The 20,342-nt window shown below is 38.2% G+C and overlaps 1 protein-coding gene and 1 non-coding gene across 3 annotated transcripts in view; one reads left to right on the top strand and one right to left on the bottom strand.

Annotated features, from left to right (window-relative positions):
- Nucleotides 1-20,342, top strand: part of Sgms2 (sphingomyelin synthase 2) — an 86,211-nt gene that overhangs the window by 18,796 nt on the left and 47,073 nt on the right. For both annotated transcript variants that reach the window (XM_015484622.2, XM_048813707.1), the window contains exon 2: nucleotides 13,646-13,775. The gene's annotated coding sequence lies outside the window, so the exon portion shown is untranslated. The remainder of the gene's footprint in view (nucleotides 1-13,645; nucleotides 13,776-20,342) is intronic.
- LOC125619889 lies at nucleotides 1,769-1,872 on the bottom strand. Its single transcript, XR_007351471.1, has one exon. It is a non-coding gene; the product is annotated as a small nucleolar RNA U13 (small nucleolar RNA).

Raw genomic sequence — 20,342 nt, forward strand, 5'->3', positions numbered from 1 at the left:
TTTTTATTTGGGTGATTAATTAGCTGTGTTTGAATTCTAAGAACCCTTTGACCCTTTCAACATGAAACTTGAAGGACATTTTGACAAAATGTTTCTTTAAAAATTATTTGTCCTCAAAAACATTTTTATTCATTCAAATAATAGTTGATTATCTTCTAAAGAGAGTCTAGATGGACTCCTTATCCATATCTAGGAGTTAACAAATACAGCTAGCTGCCTGATGAGCTGGCCTTATTGTTACTTTATAAACCATAGTGTTACTAATAGTTTCCTGACACTGTGTTTGGAAGCAGAAGTAGCAGAGGTAGTGCAGTGTCAGCTGTGAATTGCCATGGATGTGCTTGTCAACAAGGAGAAGCAGAGTTAGCTGAGGCTGTCATGGCAACGGGTGATTAGGGTTGGAGTACTGAGGTCAGTCCTCAAGCCATCCTTCATCCTGAGGGTACACTCACTGGGAAGTCTCAGAGACCTTACATCCTGTGGGTTAGTGCTAAAGAGGAAATTCATCCTGCATTGCTTGGAATACTGTTTTGTGAAGGGCATTCATGGAGACCAACTAGGTTCCCTATGTACTTCTAAATTGTAGATATAATTGACAGAAACTCTCAGGAAGTCCTTTGAGATGTTTGTATTTAAAATCACAGTAAAATAATTACGTGAAATTTTGAAAATAGCAGAAAAAAATATCTTTGGGTTTGTGGCTGTTATTTCTGTGGTCCCATTTTTGTCTTATTGGCAAGTATGTATCGTGTGAACTATGAAGACACTGTCAGTTTTCAAGAGGTGCTTAAAATACCTCATAAAAATCATCTTGGATTTGGCCAGGTGGAATGGCCAAAGTGGTTATGTTATTAAAAAAGATTTTTTTCTATGAATGTCTGCTCTTAGCAGGATGCAATTTTATATACTGAAATGATCCAAAGAAATGACACTCAGTCCATCTCTTCAAATAGCTCCTTTTTAAATGGAACCTTACTACAGTCAAATAAAGATTAAGTAATTACATTTCTTTCAGTTGCTAATTTGTGTAGCTATTGGTTTTGGTTTCTGATGGAGACTGGACCATCTGTTCTTTCCTCCCCATAGCTGGGGGACAAAGCGAATAAGCAGTTGTGACAATGATTTTGATTCTCCTAGAAAAGAGGAAGGGAAGTCTTTCTCCCTGTCCCCTCAAGTCAGGAACAAGCCAGAACTCTTACATGCACTAGCAGCTTTGCTGAGCCAGGAAGGGGAACCCCTCTGGAGAAGTGAGGCAAGAGGCTCCCAGCCAGTGAGCGCCTGTTGTGACTCCCTAGGGAGTCTGTCCCTGGGGCCACAGGACAAGGCCAGTGATGTTTGTGACAATCTGCAAGGTGCGTAGGAGGTCTAGGTTAGAAGAAACTCCCTTTTCTGAGCCTTTGAGGACAGTCTGGCATTGGTAGTGAAAAATAGGAAATGCTCCAAAGAGAGAGTGACTGTCCTGTATTCCAGGAGCCTCTGATCTGGCAGGGAGGAAGGGGAGTGTATATGGTCATTATTTCATTCAGTGTTGTTGCACCCTGTTCTCCTGCATTGCCAACGTAGTCCACAGCCTCCAAGTGAGCATGGTTACAGTGAACCTGATGGGAACCAGCAAGCCAAAATGCAAGAAAGCCCTCCTGCAGGAAAGGGTTTACAAGAAAGGAGCCCTGTTTGGTAGCATGGATTCCTTGAGGCAAGCAGCTAAGAAACTCTTAAATTAAGGGGTCCTTTAATGTGAATCAAGAATATTCTTGGTTTTTTTTTTTCTCATGAGACAAGTAATTACTGAAGTCATAACAAAGTTTAGAGGGAAACATATTTCACACAACAGCATTAAACACCCCATCATCAAACTTATGAACCAAAAAGGATTCCAAGAATGATTTTAAGGGATGTCCTAAAAATGTCGTTTTGGAAGCAAAACAAGTCTTCTTGGGTTTGGTTTCAGGAAGGTATAATTTTGCAAGTGCACACTTCGTATTTGTGCTACCCCTCCCCCCATATGTGCTTGTGCTACACACTGAAAAGAGTTTTCATTTTAGCAGGGCTGCTTAAGAGGGGCCCTGCCATTTGCTTTACTAAGTAGCATCTTAACGAATTTGTGTCCTAGTTGGAATCCTATAGTATGTAGCCTTTTCAGTGTGTGTGTGTGTGTGTGTGTGTGTGTGTGTGTGTGTGTGTCCGTCCCTGGGGATTGAACCCAGGACCTTGTTCATGTTAGGCAAGTACTCTACCATTGAGCTAAAACCACAACCGTTTTTTTCATTTTCTTTTTTTCTTTCCCTTTTTTGTTTTGTGGTGATGGACATTGAACCCAGGGTTTTGCCCTTGCTAGGCAAGTGCTCTACCACTGAGTGACATCACTAGCCCTATTTTTTTTTTTTTTTAATTTGGATACTTGGTTTAGCCAGCTTGCTCAGGCTGGCCTTGAACCTGTGATCCTCTTGCCTCAGCCCCCCAGGTAGCCAGGATTACAGCTATAGTGGCATGCGACACCATACCCAGTATAAATTTGTATGTTGAATATGAAAACCTGTAGAAGTCAGTGCTGGAATTGCAACCTGACCACCATTGTTTTGTCATCATGGAACCATATTCAGAATGCTCTGTATAGTTTACAAGCCTTCAGTAAGCATTTTAGAATTATAAAGCAGATTTAAGTCAGTGATTATGTTTGAACAGATTATCATTGTTTTTAAGGCATGTAACTGGGGGCTGCTTTTTCATAATGTTGCAGTATTGCTTTAGAGCTTAAATCAGTATTTGGAGTGCTTTAATTTTGAAAAAAAAATGTTGCTGTCTTTATTACCAAGAGTTTATAGCTAATTCTGAGAAGTACTATTTTTGCAAATTAATAGGCTTTTTTTTAGAGCAGTTTTAGGTTTACAGAAAAACTGAGCAGAAACCAGTTTCCATATCCTGTGTCCCCTGCATGCCAGTGTCCTCACATTAGTGGGTTACACTTGTTACAGTTAATGAAACAATATGATACATTGTTATTAACCAAAGTCCATGGTTTACAATAGAGTTCACTCTTACATTATGGGTTTTGAAAAGTCTGATGATATGTGTCCATCACTGTAGTATCATGCTGTCCTAAAAAATCTCTGTCCTTCATTTTTTCATCCCAACCTCCCTTATCCTTTGGCAACCACAGATCTTTTTTTATTATCTCCATAGTCTTGCTTTGTCCAGAATGTCCTAGTTGGAATCCTATAGTATGTAGCCTTTTCAGATTGGCTTCTTTCATTTATCAATTTGCATTTAAAGTTTCCTCAGGTTTTAGTGGCCTGATAGCTTTTCTTTCTGTACTTAATGATATTCTAGCTTGGCATGATGACACATGCCTGTAATCCCAGTGACCCAGGAGGCTGAGTCAGGAAGATCACAAGTTCAAGGCCAGCCTCAGCAACTTAGTGAGACTCTTCTCTACGTAAAAAAATAAAGGGGGTAGGGGTTGTGGCTCAGAGATAGAGCACTCGCCTAGCATGGGAGGGGCACTGGGTTTGATCCTCAGCACCACATAAAAATAAAATAAAGGTATTGTGTTCACCTATAATTTAAAAATAAATATTAAAAAAAATGAAAAATAAAGCCGGGCATGGTTGGCACACACCTGTAATCCCAGTAGCTCAGGAGGCTGAGACAGGAGGATCGCGAGTTCAAAACCAGCCTCAGCAAAAAGTAAGCCACTAAGCAACTTAGTGAGACTCTGTCTCTAACTAAAAATACAAAATAGGGTCAGGGATGTGGCTCAGTGGTTGAGTGTCCCTGAGTTCAATCCCTGGTACTAAAATAAATTAAAAAGAAAGAAAGAGAGAGAGGGAGAGAGAGACAGAGAGAGAGATAGGTCGGTCGGTCTGGTGATGTGGTTCAGTGGTTTAGTGCCCCTGGGCTCAATCCCTAGTATAATCACAATCATCATCATCATCATCATCTGTTGTATGATGCATCATAGTTTATTCATTTTACTTATTTAAGGACATTTTGGCTGCCTCCTGTTTTCAGCAGTTAGGAATGAAATTGTTGTCAACATTTTTTTTTCTTTTTACAGATTGTTGATTTTTCAAGACATTTGGTAAATACAGAGGAGTAACTGTTGCCTTGTCACTTGACAAGACTATGTAGTTGTGCAACATGTGGCAAGCTGTCTTTCAAATTTGTATTGTTCTGTATTTTCACTGCAATGAATTATAGTTCCATTTGTTCCACATGCTTAACAGCATTTGGTAGTGTTAGTGTTTTGGATTTTAGCTATTGTATATAGTGGTATCTCATTGTTTTAAATTGTAGCATCCTAGTGACAGATAGTATTCAACTCTTTTCCTTATGATAATTTGCTATCTATATATCTTCCTCAATGGAGTGTCTGTTTAGATCTTTTGCCCACTTTTTATTTAACTTTTTTTTTTCAAAATGTTTTGTAGTTTTAGATAGACAGCATGCCTTTATTTTATTTGTTTATTTTTATGTGATCTAGGGTTTGAACCCAGTGCCTCACACATGTTAGGCAAGTGCTCTGCCATGGAGCTACAGCCCCAGCCTCTCTTGCCCACTTTTTAATTGGGTTCTTGGTTTCTTAAGCTTTGTGAGTTCTATGTGTACTGTGGATATAAGTCCTTGATCAGATATCTGTTTTGCAAACATTTTCTCCATGTCTGACTTGTCTTCATTCTCTTAACTGCATTTTGAAGAGCAGCATTTGATTTTTTTGAGTAGTATTTAATTTTAATGAAGCCCAACTTATCAGTTTATTTCTCTCATGGCTTATGCTTTTGATGGAGATGTATCTATTGCTGAACCCAAGATCCAGTAGATTTTCTCATGTTATATTCTGAATCAGTATCTCTATTTGTTTTATTTATTTATTTAGTTAGTTAATTAGTTGTAGATAGGCACAATATCTTTATTTTATTTATTTTTAGGTGTTGAGGATCAAACCCAGTGCAAGCGCTCTACTGCCGAGCCACAAGCCCAGCCCCTCTATTTGTTTTTTGTATGTAGTTGTCCAGTTGTTCTAACACAATTTGTTGAAACTATCCTGAGAAGCAATACTTTGTTGTTGTTGTTTTCCTAGGGCTTGAACCCAGGGATACTTTACCAGTGATCTGTATTCCTCAGCCCTTTTTATTTTATTTTTGATTTTGAGGCAGGGTCTCACCAAGTTGCCCAGGCTGGCCTTACACTTGTCTTCATCTGTCTCAGCCTCTAGAGTTGCTGAGATTACAGGCGTGCACCACCAGAAGAAGCAAATATTTTAAAAATCAGACGGATTTTCTGAGAGAATGATGCTTCATTCCTGCATGAGTTTCCCTGCATTCCTTCTGTAAATGGTTCACAAAGTCTCCTGAATTAGAGAGCCCCCTCTTCATGTGGGTACAAGGTTTTGCCTTTCGCCCAAAGTCATGCACTCTTGTGACAGCCCTGTCCAGAACATCCTGCAGTGATGGAATGTCCCCAGAGTTATGTACTGTCCATTACTGAGACACACACGGGACTACTGACCACTTGAAATGTGGCTGGAGTAACTAAGGAACTGAATTTCTAATTTTAATGAATTTAACTTAAGTAGCTCCATGTAGCTTATGGTGATTGTATTAAATAGTACCATTATAGAAAGTTGGAACAAATTTGAAAGACTATTAATCCAACAGGTTCATTTGTTTTCTTTAGCAAATGCTTGATGAGCACCTATTATGTACCTTACAAATTTCTAGGTACTGGGGATACAGGGATGAAGAATACACTTGAGGTGGAATTCACTGAGGATCACAGAATTCAAGTGATTTTTAAAGATTGCGGTAATATCAGAATCCAAATTAAAATCAGGTTTTCTAATTGTAATAAATATACTTTGCCCATGCTCTTTTGCCCAGGAAGCCCCTTTTCCTCTTGTTTTTGTCATATTTCTCACTGCTGTCAATTAGAAGGTGGCTGACCAGGTAACACATCGTTACAGTTTAACCAAAGGGCCATGGAAAACAAGTAAAGGGCTGGGGGTGTAGCTCAGTGGTAGAGCCTATGCCTAGCATGCATAAGGCCCTCAGTTCAGTCCCCAGCTACAAAACACACACACACACACACACACACACACACACACACGGAAAAAAGTAAAAAAGTAATAATGTGTATTCCCACTTGAAAAAGCCCACATGCATACATGTTTGCTTGTTCAGAACTTTCATGGGAAACTGGGATTATTTTCTATTTGTTAACCGTTTTGCAGAGATGAATAATTCTTCACTTTTCTCAATAGCAAGGTTTAGATACTTGAAGGAGGTAGTTGGGGGACCTCAGGGCTTTTTCCATGTGTTCAGCCTTATCCTTTTCTTTTCTTTCTTTCTTTCTATTTATTTAAGTTGTAGATAAATACAATATTTATTTTTATGTGGTGCTGAGGATCAAACCCAGGGCCTCACACATGCTAGGTAAGCACTCTATCACTGCGCCACAACCCCAACCCCTTTATTCTTTTCTTGAAGGTGCCATATTCTGAGATCAAGGTGACTAAAGCCTGTTCCCAGTCCACTTTCTCTTCTGCCACCTGAGTTGTAGGCTCTGGCCCAGCGTGACTTAGAAGCTCAAGGTAAAAGCATGTGGAAGATGGATTTGCTTTGTCAGCAGCACCATCCCATTTTGTGACAACCTGTTGGAACTTGAGTGGTGCCTCAGTTCTACCAGCAGAGCCTCCCTCCCTTTACGAGGGGTACTTCTGTCCACCACCCCACCCCCAAGATATGGTCATCTCTCTAGGCTACTGGGCACTTTGCTTCATCTTCCTCTCTCTTGCTCAAAATACAGTTGCAAAAACTTCTAATGTGTCCCCCATTTTACTTCCTTGTTTCTTCTTCCCCTTTATCCAGCTATTCCTAGTACTTTAAGAGTTTCTTTCATCTCAATACCACATAGCTCTTTGGATCCCAAGGGCTTAATTTCTTGGTTCCCATTTTGTTTTCTTAATATGTCCTTCCTCTGAGACTTCAAAAATGATGTGAAAGATTGTGCTTTGTGAGATACGGGTTTATATAAATACGCTGATATGCAGTTTGCTTTGGGATTGCTTGGAAGGAATGTTGGAAACTTGCGGGGTGCAGAGGTCTGAGGTGGGTGTGGTGCGCACGGGAAACCCAGTGCCTCTTTATAACAGTTTTGACAAGGACAGATTGTTCATTTTTGAAAGACAGTTTCTCACAAGACAAGCAAACTGCTGATAACAGGTGAGGTAGCCAGAGCAAACACCCTCTTAGAAATCTCACAAGCAAGGACAACAAAAGATAAGGAAAGAGGGGGAAAAAAAAAAACTAGAGGAAATGAATTACCAAGTAAGTAATTCCAGTTCATTCTACCAAGAAACTCCCTCCCGTGACTGGGGATCGAAAGAACACTGCCTTCCTGGATGCTCAGCACACGTTTAGATCTCCCAAGTTTCTCAGGTACATCCATTCTGTCATTCTTTTAACCTTCTTAGGTATGCACACTACAGGATCCTTGTGGTTTTATCATACTTCCATTACCCTGAAGAGTCATTCTTTACTCCAACTTCTGTTTTTTCTACCCGGGCAAAGGAGAACCTTTTGGGCAGCTTATGTGATGTTACCCCCTTCTCTCAACCCAGGCCAAATTTAAAAAAAGAATTTAGTTATAGGTGGATACAATACCTTTATTTTACTTAATTAGTTTTATTTTTTTAATGTGGTGCTGAGGATCGAACTCAGTGGCTCACACCTGCTATGCAAGCATTCTACCACCGAGCTATATCCTCAGGCCCCCAGTTTCTTTCTGTCCTAAGTCCCTTAAGTGTCTCATTTTATTTTTACTTGGAGTTTCTTTTATGTTTTCAAAAGCATGATTTTATCTGAGCAAGAGTAGCAATCATAGTAAATATGTACATTTTGCTTTAATTTTATCAACTATATAATTATGCTATTTTTAATCAAAGAGGCTGACCTCTTTACTACTCGGCGGTACATCACCACAAATAGCATCTTGCTAAAAGGAAAACTTATAAAATTCCAGGATTGAATATTTTTATTTGCTTACCCCCCCACACACATAATGACCACAAGTAAAAATGATATTTGCTTTTTTTATCCTTAGTAAATAGGATACCAAACAGTCCTTGAGATTGTCATAATAAATTCTTTTTAGAGACTTAATATGGTAGCTGATATTTGGAAATTTGGGGAATTTTAATCTCTTTTTTTCCTCTTTTACTTTTTTTAATTTTTAAACTTTTTTTTTAAGTTGTAGATGAACACACAGTATCTTTATTTATTTTTATGTGGTGCTAATGATCGAACCTCATGCCTCACACATGCAAGGCAAATGTTTCACCACTGCGCTACAGCCCCAGCCCCTCTTTTACTTTTAAATTATGATAGCAAGCCATGTTTATTTTAGAAAAGTAAATACCTAGATAAGAAAAACATAAGTCATCTAGAAATCTATTGCCTGTTAACATTTTGCATTATTTTTTTTCAGTAACATTTATGCTTTCATATGCAACTTCAAATAACAGGATAAATAGGGTCAGATATGTATCATTGTTTTGTACCCATGAGTATATCATGAACTTCTGATCCCTCCCCACTGAACCTGGTGAAGGAGTATTTCATAATTACATTGTGTCTACCACAATTTATTTAAGCAATATCTTGCACTTGCACTTAAGACACTTTTTTTTTTTCAGTTTTTTCTCTATTTTTAACAATGTCATGGTGAATATGCTCAGAGCTAAATCTTTGTTCACATGCTTAGATTTACAAAAACCTAAGAAATGCATTTAATAGTAGTCCTGGAAAGCAGTTTTGTAATTTTAATTTTTTTTTAATTTAATATATGAAGAAAATGACTTCATATTTGTTTGCTTATTACTTCATATTTGTTTGTTACTACTTTCTGACTTTCAATGTGCAAGTGTAAGGGGCTTTTTTTTCCCCCTGAAGAAGGTTTGAAGGCATTTGACAGACTTTAAAAATATTTAACGATCACTATTATGTGACATTCTTATGATTTCTTATGACTTTTACTCTGAAGATTTTAGAAGTTTGATTGTGACAATAACAACTTTGTGTCTTGGAGGAATGAACCAGCTTACTGGTTGTTTGAGCCACAGAGGACCTAATAGAAAAACTGCAGAAAGCAGAGGTTGTGAACACAGGGCTTTTCAATCTGTTGTTCAACCTTCCTTTTCTGGGCTTTTTTTTTTTTTTTTTTTTTTTAAAAAAGGATTCCTATTTTGGGGATGTTTTGAATGCAGTGTGCATTAGGCAGTGGGAAGTACAGAGTGACCTTTCAAGATATTTTAGGTTTGAGTCTATAATTAGAAAACACTATTTAAGTTCTAATAATAAGATTTTACTCTGAAAGCACCCTCCTGAATTAGTGGGTCAGTCCTCCACAGTCCCTTTCTCCCTCCCTCTCTTTCATATCTGCCTTAGGTACATCCAGGGACTCTGTCTCTGAAATGCACCTTCCAAGTATCCAACTGTGGGGCACATTTTGATGAGAGTTAAATGCTTTCATTCCCTCCCTCCTTTGTAGGATCGCTTCAGTGACTTCCCTACCTGTTCTTCAAGGAGCTGACATGTGCTTCTTATAGAGTTAGTTTGTGAACATGTACTCAGATATAGCCATCAACTCTTCCAGGCTTTGTGCCTGAAAAATAGCAGAAAACCTGACAGGTGTGGTCCCTTCCCTCATGAATCTTAAAAGTCTCACAGAAAGAAAACAAGTAAATCTTGTCTTTTGATTGACTAAATGATTGCAATTAGCAAACAAATAGGATGGAGAAAAAGTGTAGAATTATGTTGGGGACGTGAAAGGAAGCCTGATCCTACTTCTCCGAAGAAGTGATGTTTATCCAAGGATGCACAGGAGTTAATTATAAATGCTATCTCTCCTCTGCAGAATGCTACCTTCAATGCCTGAGAACCACAAGTTAAGTAATCTATTTGTGCTTTCTTTAACAATACTCCACATATATTAAAATGAAAAAACATTGCTGTAGTCGATTTCAACCTTAAGATTAACACCCGTTTCTACAGTTAACAATTTAGTATGTATTTCAAAATTGGGTGTTTTGGATGTTCCCAAAGAAATGATAAATGTTTACGATGATGGAGATGCTGATTACCCTGCTGTGTGCATGTATGGAAACATCACTTGGTACCCCATAAATATGTACAATTGTTATGTTTCTATTAAATAAAAAGATTAACATCACTCTGTCTGAAGAAAAATTTTGAAATAATTAATTCCAAGTACAACATACTTTGCTGCATTAAGTAGAAAAGAATGACAAATCACTGGGATGTTGGCTTAGGTGCATGAAGTTCAACTATTACTTGAATTGTGGAGTAACCATGGAAGTTCAACTACATCACGGTAAGGGACTATTGGTAGTTTGGGACTATCTGAAGAAGCACAGGTCTTATTTAAATTATTTACTTATTTTATTGCAATACTGAGGATTGAACCGAGGGCACTCTTAACACTGAGCTACATCCTCAGTCTGTTTTTCTTTTTGAGATAGTCTCAGCTAAATTGCTGAGGCTGGACTCCAACTTGTGATTCTCCTGCCTCAGCCTCCTGAGTCTCTAGGATTACAGGTGTGGGCCATCATGCTCATCCCCAGCCTTTTTATTTTTATGTTTAGTGGTGCTGGGCAAACACTCTACCGCTGAGCCACATCCCCAGCTCTAGCCTTTTTATTTTGCGAAGAGGTTGGCCTTGAACTTATGATTCTCCTGCCTCAGCCTCCTGAGTCTCTGAGATTATAGGTATGTACCACCATGCCCAGCACAGGTCTTTTTAAAGCTATGGTTTGCTCTCTAGTAACCTGTCTTTTAAAGAAAATTCATCTGTTGTCCAATTTACAATAAAATATGTCTTAACCACAAGAGCTTAGAGCCTCAGATGACTATGACAGATGGGAATATCCTTCCAAGTTGTTTTATCCCCTGAGATGATGACTTCTGCCAGATGATGACTTTCAAATCCATTAAACTTAAAAACAGATGCTTTTCAACGCATCAGGTTTCTTAATGTTTTCATGTGGTTTATTTTTGCCATCTCCTGATGTTAGGAAATTTGCTTCATAAATCTGGACCAGTCTCCTCAACCCTGATCATCAGAAGCATGGCTGTGGGGAATGGATGTAAAGATGGACTGAGAATTTCTGGTGTAATTGTGTCCCTGAAAAGAGCCAGCCCATTAGAGCTGTGCATTCCTCTCACATTGCATGGCTTCTTACTGAAGAGCTTCTGGAGCATTAGTCTTTGAAATTCATGGAGGGACATAACGAAAGCCTATCAAAGCACCATGTGATGGCTTGCCTGGTCTTCGCTGCTGCTCATTACCTCTTGTTTATGGACCCACAGCAAACATATCCAAGCTAAGTGTCAAGGAAGGCTTTGTTTCTTCTAGAGAACAAAATATTATTCCCCAGTCCTCTTCCTCAAAATACATACAGATATGGACTCTCTCCCTCTTCCTCTCTCTGAGTTTTGGTCTGTAGGTTATTTGTTTTTGTTTTTGACTCTGGCAACAAAGGAGTTGAGAACCAAATATGCAGCCCAGGTTCCATCAGTGTGTAAGAGTTGACTAATACACTGAATTTCCCCCGTCTCTTCCCATCTTAGTTCCATCTTAACAAATGCATAGGACACTAAATGCCGGAGGCTGTTTCTAAGCTCTTCATTCCTATTAATTCCTTCAATTCTTGAGTGCTTTGAGGGATCCTATGAAGTTAGCATAGTTATTGTCCCAATTGAATGAGGGAACTGAGGCACCCGGAGGGTTGGGCTCTCACCTGGAGTCACACAGGTGCTAAGTGTGGACTTCAGAATCCTTATTCATAACCACCGGCTTTGCTGCCTTTGCAGTGACTTGCCCCTGGCAGCAGGTGGAATGACATTAAGTCACAGGAAACAATTCTCCCTCTTCCTCTGCATCTTGTGATCAAGAACACCTGGTGTGTATTTACCAAGCTCTGTGATTCTACCTCACTTCCGTCAGTTGAAAGTTATATCACTTACTTTATTCCTTTATAAAATTACGTATGATCCATAAACTTTATATTAAAATAAATCACGAACTTCATGATACTATTCAAAATGAGTGTTTTTATAACATAACACCACCTTAGAATGTGTACAAAAACTTTTTTTTTTTTTTTGAAATGGTGAGCATGTATTTGCCTTCAATTTCTGGTTGTTAACTTTTAGCCATTCACTCTCTGCTCCCTCGCCCCCACCCTTCCTCTCTTCCAATACTGGGGATATCGAACTCAAGGATACTCTACTACTAAGCCACATTCCCAGCCCTTTTTATTTTTTATTTTGAGACAGAGTCTCGGTAAATTACCTAGGCTAGCTTCAAAATTTCAATCCTCCTGGATCAGCCTCTCAAATCAAGTTGCTGGGGTTACACCTGTGTTTTGCCATAGCTGGAAGCCCCATTCTCCTCTTTGACAAGGGCCCACATATAAGTGACTAGAAGGTACCATGTTTAGAGCAATGGACTTGAATATAATCTGGAAGATGACAATATTATTAGTACCATTTATACCATATTAAAAATAGTTATAAATTATTACTATTCACAAACTTAAAGCCCAAGAACAATTATCTGCTTTGATTTGACTTGCCCCTGCTACTTAAGAAATAAAATACATGGTATCTCAGTGCCCTAGAGATCTCCTAAGTGTGGGGAAACTCTGAAGGGTTTAAAGTAGGAGTGTGAACTTTTAGAAAGATCAGCTTGGAAAATGGGACACAGGAAGAAATGATTCAGGGTAAGCAGGATGGTATTGGGCAGTAGAGTCAGGCCGGTGGTAGTGGTGGGTGGAGTTGCCAGAGGGGAGTGGCTGGATTAAAGTTCAAGTTGAGATGAGGAAAATATCCTCCAAATATGTAGTGTTCTTTGTAGGGATAAGTGTGGCTCCTGGAGGGAAGCCTACAGCCTCTGAGATGTGACACTAGGCCACTTACTCTGATGGGCCTTACCCTGGTATGAACTTTGGGGCTGGTTGAAGTTTATTTCATCACTAGGTGGCATTTCAGGTACACATTTTTCCTTTTATTTTTCTAACAACTTCATTGAGAAGTAATCACATCCCATAAAACTCATTCTTGGGAAGTGTGTAGTTCTGTGTTTTTGGTATATTTTGAATCTACAGCCAGCTACTATCTAGTTCTAGAACACATCACCCTGGAGAAAAACCACATACCCACTCATGTTCACTGCCCATTCTCCTCTTCCCCCAGCCCCTGGTAGCTACTTATCTTTCTGTGTTTCTGCGTTTGTCTGTTCTGTATGTTTCTTATAAATGAAATCATGCAACATGTGGTCTTTTTGACTGGCTTCTTTTATTTAAAATAATGGTGCATGTACCATTACTTCAGTCTTTTTGTTTGTTTGTTTTGAGACCAGGGATTGAACCCATGGATGCTTAACCACTGAACCACATCCCCAGCCCCTTTTATTTTTTTATTTTGAAACAGGGCCTCACTGAGTTGCTCAGGCTGGCCTTGAACTTGTGATCTTCCTTTCTCAGCCTCAAAAGTCACTGGGATTGCAGTTGTGCACCACTACACATGGCTCAAAGCATCATTCTTAACCTGACCATTTCCCCTTCCTACAGTTGGCATCCTCTGGCCCTACAACACTCAGAAAACATCTGCCACAAGACTTGGAGAACATCTGCCACAAGACTTGGAGTGTTAACTGCCACAGGACCAAGGTGGACTTATCCATGCGATCATCTACAAATGGTAGGATTGGTGCTCTCTAATGCTGTATCATCAGCTCAAGGTTGGCTGGCCACCACTTCTGCAACTTCTCTGCTGTCTCCCCTTTTCCAGTTAAAATACTGCACAAGCCGGGCACAGTGGTGCACAGCTCTAATCCCAGTGACTCAGAGGCTGAAGTAGGAGGTTCACAAATTTGAGCCAGCCCCAGCAACTTAGTAAGGTCATAAGCAACTTAGCAAGATCCTATTTTTGTGTAGGGGGTGGGGGGGTTATATCATTTTATTGAGGGGATTGGAGGGTAAGGAGCAAGTAGTAAAACGCTGAAAAGGACAGTGAGATCCAGCATCCTGTGTAGGGCTGGATCTTGTTGTCGGTGAAAAACCAGCAAGATCCTATCTTAAGAAATAAAAAGGGCTGGGGATATAGCTCTGTGGTGAAGTGCCTCTGGATTTAATCCCCACCTCCACCCCTAGCCCTGTAAAATATATTGCACAAATACTTTTACTTTTAGAATTTTTATTTTATCCTATGGAGAATCTTGAATGGCAAGCTCTTTCGGGTAGATGGATGTTTCCTCACTTATTGGATTGCTGTTTTAAATGACAGCAAGAGAAATGGACATAGACCCAAAGTTTAAAACCTTTCTGCTAAAAGAGAATGCTCAGTGGCCTCAACCAAGCTTAAGAAAAGTTTGTGGCACTAAAAATCTTCACAATAAATCAGTCAGCTATGCACATATTCAACACATTATTGAAGTATAACTAGTACGATTATTCTGTTTTTATTGTCACGTATTCTAAGGTTAGGCTGGGTGTGATGTCAAATGCCTGTAATCCCAGCAGTTTAGGAGGCTAAGACAGGAGGATCACGAGTTCAAAGCTAGCCTCAGCAAAAATGAGGTGCTAAGCAACTCAGTGAGATCCTATCTCTAAATAAAAAACAAAATAGGGCTGGGGATATGGCTCAGTGGTGGAGTGCCCCTGAGTTCAATCCCTAGTGCCAAAAAAAAAAAAAAAAAGTTATATATTCCAAGGTTAAAGAGATGTCTCTGTGCCCACTGAGGAGGAAGAAGTTGTGCTCAGTGTGATTGACATCGATATTGTGTGAATAAATTCACTGCTAGACTGCTTAAAATTAACTTCAAGGATAATTTTATTCTTGAAAATAAAAATAGTTATTGCACTTTTGGTGCAAAAGATTTTCTTTTTCTCTCTGGGTACCTTAGGACTAGAACTCATTTGACTTAAGGTAGCCATTGTTTTACCTCATGACTAATTAGTGTTGTGTTTCCCTGGAAAGACTTCCATCCTGACATGGACCCAAAGTACATGTAATCACAAGTTAATTAAAAAATAAAATGTTGTGAATAATTAAGGTTCAGTGTTCCACACAGCATTCTCTAGGCTTATTTGTTCACCTTCCATAAAACCCAGAATAATTCTAGGAATGTTGCAAGGATCAGAACGCCTATATTGGGCCAATACTAGGAATGACAAGTATTTCTAATATATTTGACACCAACAAATTTTCTCCCTCCCTTTGTGTGGTATTGTCTGTCCCATTGAAATTGGATGAAGAAAAGAATCCATTTATTCAACAAATACTTAACACTTTCTCTGTGCCAGGCCCTCTTCTCCATGTGGCAAATGAGGCAGAGGACAAAAAACAAATTCTTGCTTTCAAGAATCTTTAAAAAACTCCCAGATATCCTCAGAAGGCAAATGGGAGCAGGAAGGCATAGAGAACTGGACTCTCCTTCCCTCAGGTACCCTGGGAAAACCCCCTGCAAGATGGTAGATGGACACAAGTAGAAAAGGAGAGAGTTGGAACATTATTTGGAAAATAAAGAAATCTTCTGCTCTACTCAGTCCAGAATTTTTAGAAGTTTGTTGAAACAACAGCCCAAAAAAGGGACTAGGTTAATTTAACTTGGACTTGAGAAAGGATTATATATTTTTAAAGAATGTTTTTAGTTGTAGATGGACACAATAACTTTTTTATTTATTTTTTTATGTGGTGCTGAGGTTCGAACCCAGTGTTTCATGTGTGCTAGGCATGCGCTCTACTGCTAAGCTACAACTCCAGCCCCAGAAGTATATAATTTTTATCCATTATTTTTTTCAGACTTATGGAATGAGACCAAATTCTGCTTCTGCCATTCAGCCTCCACCCAGCCTCTGTTGTCAGTACCTAAATGAATCCTTCTGGATTCCTTTATGTAGAAGGAAGGAAATATGAATTTATATTTTCCCCCTTCAAAATGAAAGAATTAGCATACTGTACTTCTGAAATAAAGAAATTTCTCTGAACAATATATGTAGGAAAATTTAACAAATCAGTGCTAAGAGAGCTCCTCATTATTTTTTTTTAAAGCAGTTACAGTGTTGTCCATTGTAGGGTTGTACCACAATGTAAATAGTGACCCATTGATGGACATTTGGGTTGAGGCCAATCACTGGCTTTTAAACAATGCTGCAATAAATAACTATACATAGGCTACTTTTCATGTATGCAATTACATCTGTGTAAACTTGCAAAGGAGGATTGCAGGTTATAAGGTATATGTGTAATTTTGACAGATTTCATTACACTGCTTTCCAGAGTAGGTTTTCTTACTACATTTCTACCAGAAACTTGTGAAGGTACTTGTTTTCATGGTCTGGAGGTTTTGCCAATCCTGATAGGTTAAACGGTTTCTCAATAGTAGTTCCAATTTGGGAATAATATTTATTCGGAATTTTCAGTGGCATTTTTAAAAGAAAATTCTTGGAAAATCAAATAGAGCTGCAATTAAGTTTTTTTTTAATAAAGATTATTGTACATGTTGCCAGAGGGTAATTAAAAAAAAAGTCTGCCAAATCATTTTAGATTTTCTATTATAAATTTGAAGATGATGTTTGCCCTTATTTAAAGTGCTACATTGTTTATTCCACAAATATGCAGGATAAAAGTGTTTCTCAGGTATGTGATATACTTAGCTGAACTAAAAGTAGGACCTTTCTGCTATAGCTTGATCCTATATTACAGCTAATTGAAACAAATCAGTGTGCAGGGAGCTGAAATGGCAGGCCTGAGGCTGCTGTCCTTTAGACCTGCTTGCAGGATCAGTCCTTTGGCGTTCCCACCAGTCCTGATAGGAAGGGTTCACCATTCCTACACATTTTTGTTGTTTTGTGTTTCGTACTGGGAATTGAATCCAGGGGCACCCTATTACTGAGCTAAATCCCCATCCCTTTTTATTTTATTTTGGCTCTTGCTACATTGCTGAGGCTAGCCTTCAACTTGTGATCCTCCTGACTCAGTCTCCCAAGTTGTCAGTACCTAAATGAATCCTTCTGGATTCCTTTATGCAGATGGAAGGAAATAGTAATATGGATTTATATTTTCCCCCTTCAAAATGTAAAAAATAGCATACTATACTTCTCTGCAATAAAGAAATTTCTCTAAACAATATATGTAGGAAAAATTAACAAATCAGTGCTAAGATAGCCTTCTCATTATAGGTGTATACCATCACAGCTAGCTTCTACACTATTTTTGGAAAAAATATGGTATATGTTGAGCACCTGATTTCCTGCAGGGAGTATGGAATTTGGGTTTATGTCTGGCAGAGGTTGTGTTAGTGACCAACCTCAATTAAAAAAATTAAAAATAAATACAATTTAAAAACCCTGGTCTACACTACTTCACACCTGTTGCTGGTAAAATTAGCACATCTCATATGCCTCCACTGGGAGAGGCTCATTTGAAGGCTTGTGCCTGGTCATCTCCAAACTTTGCCCAAATGCCTTTTCCCTTTGCTGATTTTGCTTTGTATCCCTTTGCAGCAATAAATCATAGCCATGAGTATTGCCATACGCAGAGTTTTCTGAAGCCTCCTAGTGAGTCATTGACATGAGGGTGGTCACACCACTTGCAGACACTCAGCATTGTAAAGACTTAGATATTCTATCTTCTGCAGTATTAGTGCAAATGACACAGATATGTTAGCACATAATTGACTTTTAGCACTTGTTTTATTGTAAAATGTCCAGTCTTTCAGATTTTTGAATAGACTGATTTAGCATTTACACCTAACAAATGGAGATGGCAAGAAGTCTCCCCTGGGAATTAGATCGTTTTATGCTTAGTGGTGAAGCCACATGACTGATTCTTGGTTATCTTAATGTTTGTATTTAGATATAAAAGCTCCTTGATTTCCTTCTCTATAATTATTCAAAAAATGGTTTACCAAATTCTTTTGGATTCATAGGCACAGAAGTTTAGTTAAGTAGTCTGATTTATGAATTATGCTTTGACTCTGAAGCTTATCTGCAAATAAGTAGTCCTAGAAACTCCAGATCAGGGCCACTTTTTGGCCAATTAGGCCATGTAAATGCTGATTTGCAGGACAGGAGAGTTTTGCCCAAATATGGCACAAGGCCCAAAGACAGAAATCAGACTTTATTTTTGTATAATTATTGTTGGATTTGCATTCTATTTAAAATTTTTAAAAATTCAAATAGAAAAATGTGTAAGACAGTTAAACATAAAGATTTATTTGTTTAAGTTGCTGTTCCTAAGGAACTGAAATAGCTTCTAAAGATAAAAGTTTTTATTTATTTTATTTGATGTTGAGAATGTAACCCAGGACTGTGTGTATGCTAAGCACATCATGTACCTCAGAGCTACACCTCCAGTCCCCAAAGTTTTATTTATATATATATATATATACAGTTTAAAAATGTTAAATATAGTCAGGAACAATGGTTCTCAATCCCAGGCTTGACTGGTTTGTGTTTGACATGGTGGCAGCCACGATTCTCAGTGCTTTAGTTTTCATAACAGCCTTGTGAGGTAGTTATTATTACCTCTGCTTTGAGGCATCAAGGGTTTAAGTGAATTTCCCAAAGTTAAGTGATTTGCTAGAATGTGGTGGAACTGGATTTGGAATTCAGATTGTACTTCTTCCTAAGCTGAGCCCCTATTATTCCCTGGTCGCATGGTAACATCTCACTGGCACTACAGAAACCTGGTTATATGGAGACTCCTGCACACTTACCCTTGCGTATGAGAATAATTTCATTTTCCACCGAGCATAAGAAATCATGTATGGGATCTTAAAAAATAAAAATTGAGTGTGTTGCTCCCTGATTCCATTTATCTTTGGAGCAAAACCCAAGTATTATAGGTCTTACCAGGCTATTCAAGAGCTGACCTTCCCCCAATTCTGCCAAGTTGACTCACCATTGCTAAATATGCATACCTTGCTTTGCTTCTTAGGCCTTTGAACACACCACCTCATCTGTCTTTACTGATCCCACCCCAACATGCCTGACGCTTTGTCCTTCTGATCTCAGTTTAGAGTTTCTTCCAAGAAGCCTTCTCTGAACTTTCCAGAATGGCTTGTGTGCCTTGGCAATGTATTCCTATAGTCTTGAACTTTTAATTTTGCAAACATTTACTCCCTGTGTCATTTATTTGTTTCCCCAACCAGTTCATGAGATCTATGATATCAGGGACAAGATCTGTCTTGTTTGCCTGGCTGTAACAGGTAGCTAAATGAAGGTTAGATACATTTTCAAAATATGAGAAAATTAATGGTGATTTCACTTTCAGAGTACACAAATGCAATAAACTGTGCTCACTGTCAGAGGTAGAGAACTCTACTCCTATTTAATGATTAGAAATATTCAATTACAACATTGAAAAAAATATTCTTTTTTTTTTTTAAACTACAGTTTGATTAAGCAGGTCGTCAGCAACAAATTATGAATTAAATCCTTAGCCATCTGCTGGCAGTTCATTGCTCAGGACCTAAACTCAATTTGAGAGTTTATAGAACTGAATACTTTGTTTTCTCCATTATATGTAGGAGCCAAGATAATTTTTACAGCTTTAGGAGGTTTACCTGTCAACTATGAACCCCAAATTAGGAAAACTTGCTTTAGACATGGTTAAGGATTTTAAAATACTTTGGAGAGCAATTCATCCCCATATTTCTTGCCACCTGTTATTCTAACCTACAACTAGCCAGTTCTAGATAATGAGAGTACTCTTTTCTTAAATCTGCTATGAATCTGATCTGGTAGAATTTAAGAAGTTTTTAGACATGGAAAAATTTCTCTTTTTGAGAGACATAGTTAAGGGGAAAAATTCAGAGATGATAAAGTTTTAACATGTTTAAGATGAAATTTACTAAGGAAACTTATATAACCCATTTACAGCTGTGAAAAACAAAGCAAAATTATCTATTTGACTTTTGTAGTACTTATGGGTATCAGCTATACTGAAACCCCAATAATAATGAATATTATTTGATGAGAAGAAAGAAGAACAATTCCTAAAATTATTTTGGCATCCTTTAGTCTGAAAGTAATAAATAAATTTAGGATCTAGGACTTTCCCTTTAAGATTAGAAGTAATATTTAGTTATACCCTTATATCTTACCTTCTTGTGTCTGTAACAGGTATATCCCATGGGCAGAGGTATGACATTTAAATAAAATAGAACAACAAACAATAAATAAACCGGAAATACCCACCCATGCTATATATATATATATATATATATATATATATATATATATATATATATATATATATATA

Source organism: Marmota marmota, unplaced genomic scaffold, assembly GCF_001458135.2.
Source record: "Marmota marmota marmota unplaced genomic scaffold, marMar, whole genome shotgun sequence".
Lineage (NCBI taxonomy): Eukaryota > Metazoa > Chordata > Mammalia > Rodentia > Sciuridae > Marmota > Marmota marmota.